Source organism: Leptonychotes weddellii, unplaced genomic scaffold (genome assembly GCF_054177405.1).
Source record: "Leptonychotes weddellii isolate Sample4059 unplaced genomic scaffold, ASM5417740v2 HiC_scaffold_15084, whole genome shotgun sequence".
Taxonomy (NCBI): domain Eukaryota; kingdom Metazoa; phylum Chordata; class Mammalia; order Carnivora; family Phocidae; genus Leptonychotes; species Leptonychotes weddellii.
The window spans coordinates 1-4938 of NW_027732163.1; the positions used below are offsets into that span (position 1 = coordinate 1).

Genomic DNA, 4938 nt, shown 5'->3' on the forward strand with positions numbered 1-4938 from the left:
GTTCTGGACAGAACCCGGGCCCGAGTAGTACATAGCCTAGTGTGCTATATAGATATTATATTAGCTTTGTGGATCATGAAGTGAAAATGTTTGAGATACATTGTTCTAAATGCTTAGTATAGGGTTCTAAATAGCAAGTGTGTGGCAAATCAAACTTGTTACTATGTTGACCGAATTTCCTAAAGCTTACTCATTTTTGGATTGCTTAACCTAACAATAACCAAAAATTATATCAAACTCTCCTACTTTAATGGTGGATTTGTTGGTTTCTTCCAGCTGTTCTGACAGTTTGTGCTTTATATATTTGTAGGGTTTTGGGGTTTTTTTGAGGTGCATAGAACAATTCTGTCCTCTTGGAGAAGCAACTTTTTGTCACCAGAGATCATCTTCATCCCTAGTAATTATTTTTTTGTCTAATAGTAACACAGCTACCATGCCTAGGTATAGCTAACTCAACTAGTTATATCATTTGTTTTTATTTTTTCAGTTAATATGCAGTTAAATTGACTGTGTATTTGTGCATATGTAAAGTTTTACGAATTTAAACACATCTATTGATTCATAAGCATAGATTCATCCAACCCCCACAATCAGCTACCATCACAATCAGGACACACAACAAATCCATCGCAGTAAACAGTCCCTTGTGCTAGCCCTTTGTAATCACACCCTCCACCTCACTCTAAACTCTGGCAACCACTGATCTTTTCTTCATCCCTATAGTATAGTCTTACTTTTGAGAGAATATCATATAAATGGGATCATACTGTAAAATTGGTATTATTTCTTCTTTTAAAAAGTTTGGTAAAATTTGCCATTTAAACCATTTGGGCTAGGGAATTTTATTTCCAGAGGTTTTTAACAGATCTAATTTCTTTAAAGTCGTACAACTATCCAAGTTATCTACTTCATTGTGGCTGAATTTTGTTAGTTTGAGGTTATCAAGGAATTGGGTCTGTTTCCTCTAAATTACTGAATGTACATGCACTGAGTTATTCATAGTGTTTCCTTATGATTCTTTTAATGTCTATTGGGCCTGTAGTGAAATTCCTTTCATTCCTGGTATTCGTAATCTCTGTATCCTCTTTTTTTTTTCTTGTTAGAAGTTTCTACCAATTTTATTGACCTTTTCAAAGAATGAGCTTTTGAGTTCTTTGGTTTTTCTCTTTTGTTTTTCTGTTTTCTATTTCATTTATGCTCTTATCTTTATTATTTCCTTCTTTCTGCTTCCTTTTAGTTTACTTTGTTCTTATTTGCTTCCTAAGGTGGAAGCTTAATTACAGCTTTGAAACTTTTCTTCTATTGTAAGTATTTAATGCTCTAAACTTCCCTCTCAGTATTGCTTTAGCTGCATCCCATACATTTTGTATTTTCATTTCATTCGGCTCAAAATATTTTCCAGTTGACCTTGAGACCTCCTCTTTGACTCATGGGTTACTTAGTAGTGTGCTATTTAATCTTCGAGTGTTTGGAGACTTTCCTGATACCTTTCTGTTATTGGTTTCTAGTTTAATTCCTTTATAGTCAGAAAACACACTCCATATGAACAGAATTCTTTTAAATGTATTAAGGTTTGCTTTATGGCCCAGAATATAATCTACATTTGTGAACATTCCATCAGCACCTGGGAAGAATGTTTATTCCACTATTGTTGCGTGGAGTGTTCTATAAAAGTTAATTAGATCCAGTTTGTCAACAGTCCTATTCATTTCTATCTTCTTACTGATTTTCCTCTACTAGTTCCATTAATTACTGAGAGATGTTGAAGTCGCCAACTGTAATTATGGATTTCCGTATTTCTCCTTTTAATTCTGTCAGTTCTTTTGTTAAGTATATACACATTTAGGATTATGTGTTCTTGGATATGATGGTTAACTTGATGTGTCAACTTGGCTAGGCTATGGTGCCCAGCTGTCTGGTCAAACACTAATCTAGATGCTATTATAAATATTTTGTAGGTGGGATTGCCACTTCCAATCAGTTGACTTTAAGCAGACTACTTGATAATGTGAGTCTCATCCAAACAAATGAAGGCCTTAAAGAGCAAAGACTGAGGTTTGCTTCAGAACAAGGAATTGTGACTCAAGACTATTAAGACAGAAATCCTGCATGACTTTCCAGCCTGCCAGCTTGCCCTACAAATTTCAGACTTGCGAACCCCCACAACTGCCATCAGCCAATTCCTTAAAATCAATCTGTGTAAGTGTGTGTGTGTGTGTGTGTGTGTGTGTGTGTGTCTGGAGAACTGTGATTCGTTGGTAAACTACCTTTTTATCATGTAATGTCTTTCTTTAACCCTGATAATATTCTTTCTCCAAAGTCTCCACTGTCCAATATTAAAATAACTCCAGATTTCTTTTGATTAGTGTTTTCATGGTATATAGTTGTTATCCTATTATTTTAAGTTGTTATACCTATATAATTATACTTGTGGATTTCTCATAGACAGCATATGGTTGGGTCATTTTTTTTTTAAGTTTATTTATTTATTTTTAAGTAATCTCTATACTCAACATGGCCTCAAATTCATGACCCCAAGATCAAGAGTTGCATGCTCCTCTGACTGAGCCAGCCAGGCGCTCCTAGTTGGGGCATATTTAAAACCAATTCTAACAATGTCTGCCTTTAAATGGTGATTTTGGACCATTTATACTTAATATAAATATTGATATATTTAGATTTAGGTCCACCATTTTATTGGTTTATCTATTTGTAAAGCAAATTAATACTGTCTGCTTTGTCTGCTATTTAAATAAATTCATTATTTTGTTTTTTAAAACTGTAATACATATCATTCAACAAAAACTCAATTAAAAATTATTTGCAGGGTGCCTGGGTAGCTCAGTCAGTAGAGCATCTGCCTCTTGATCTCAGGTCTTGATCTCAGGGTTGTGAGTTCAAGCCACACATTGGGCATGGAGCCTACTTAAAAAAATATATACATATTTGAAAAGGAAGAGAAACAAAGACTTTTAGAATCTCCATTTAGAAGAAAAAATCTTTACCTGGACCTGCAATTATCACAGCATTTTTCAGTTCCCATAATACCCATGGAGGCCTTTCGTAGTTGTTTGTCTTCAAAATGAGACAAGATGAGTCTACCCAAGAGAAAATTTAAAATTAAATAAAAGAACAAAACCATATATGTTAAAATCATTGCTGAAAATAATGAGGTGAAATCATCACTAATTGATTGACCTGGGATCTCATTATCTGGCTTCAGTTTACTGAGGCACAAGGAAAGTCGCCTTAAAAATTCAGCACATATGTAACACCAACAAAATATTGTTTCTAAGTACTTCTAATTATTTTGCAAGACTTTTTCTTAAAAGAGCACCATTCATAAATCTGTTATTAATATAAAACAAGTAATACATACTTTCGCCTACACCTTCTGGAATGAAGATATTTTTCCATCTTTCCCATCATCTGTAATTTGTATAATCGAAACTTTTCATTGGGAATCTCACTAAGGTGGTGCCTGTCAATTACAAATATCACAGGAATATATAAAATTGCATTAGCGATTTTGTTACTTTTACATTTATTACTGTTTACTTTTCATAATATAAAGCACCTCTACCAAGATAAAAAAAATTTTTCTATCATCCCAGAAAGTTACATGTCCCTTTCCAGTCAATGCCCCCACAAGAGGCAAGCATTTTTCTGACTTTTATGAAAATTACTTTTGAAAGAATTCTATACCTATGTCCAAGCATCAATTTTTTAGCTGCCTTTAAAAAATTATTATAGGGGCGCCTGGGTGGCTCAGTCGTTAAGCGTCTGCCTTCGGCTCAGGTCATGATCCCGGGGTCCTGGGATCGAGCCCCGCATCGGGCTCCCTGCTCCGTGGGAAGTCTGCTTCTCCCTCTCCCACTCCCCCTGCTTGTGTTCCTGCTCTCACTATCTCTCTCTCTGTCAAATAAATAAAAATAAAAATAATAAAAAATTATTATAAACCCTAAAGCTTTTCATTTTGATTTATATGCTACATGCTTTTTGGCAATCTTTCCACTATATATGAATTTTTACATTTTCCCAGTAAAAGGTTATTTTATCTGAGAAACTAAAAACAAACTGAAAGAGGCTCATAATCCAAGTATGAGCCTTCATCCCTATTTGCTCTTCAGAGGATTTCTCATGCCCCTAAAACTATCCCTTTGTACTATATTCTATTATGGGATACCAATAAAACATCAGAATTAATTTCTTCCTTCAAACAATTATAACTGATTTTTTCCATAATACTGAATTTATTTAAAATTGTTAGCTCTAAAGACATGTTTGTTTGTTTTTAAAAAGTTAATTCTAGGGCGCCTGGGTGGCTCAGTTGGTTAAGCGACTGCCTTCGGCTCAGGTCATGGTCCTAGAGTCCCGGGATCGAGTCCCGCATCGGGCTCCCTGCTCGGCAGGGAGTCTGCTTCTCCCTCTGACCCTCCTCCCTCTCATGCTGTCTCTCATTCTGTCTCAAATAAATAAATAAAATCTTAAAAAAAAAAAAAGTTAATTCTAGTCTACTGTGAAGAAATTCCATCAATATCAGATATCAGAAGATGATGATAATCTCCCAATAGCTGTGCACGTCTTTCCAAGAATTCTTTCAAGAATATACAGAAGTCTGAGTTGAGTAGATTTCAGATATTTCAAAAGAAAACAATGTTTGCATATAAGATCTAATTGATAATACTGATCCTCATTAAAACGGATCCTCACCTTTGACTATGCAAACTTCTGACTGATAAAAATACCTCTGTACAATTCTCAAACATGACACCAACAGGGAATCCAGTTAAGTGACTTCTGGTAACTCTGAACACACAAATGACTCCTTACTCAAAAACCTTTTTTTTTTTTTTTTAAAGATTTTATTTATTTATTTGACAGAGAGAGACACAGCGAGAGAGGGAATACAAGCAGGGGGCGTGGGAGAGGGAGAAG

The 4938-nt window shown here is 34.9% G+C and overlaps 1 long non-coding RNA gene across 1 annotated transcript; it reads right to left on the reverse strand.

Annotated features, from left to right (window-relative positions):
• Positions 1-28: 28 nt before the first annotated feature.
• On the reverse strand, positions 29-4796 carry LOC145718392 (uncharacterized). The gene is made up of 3 exons (XR_014141776.1): positions 4519-4796; positions 3380-4317; positions 29-3098 (listed from the first exon to the last, which is right to left on the reverse strand). It is a non-coding gene; the product is annotated as an uncharacterized LOC145718392 (long non-coding RNA).
• Positions 4797-4938: the final 142 nt, after the last annotated feature.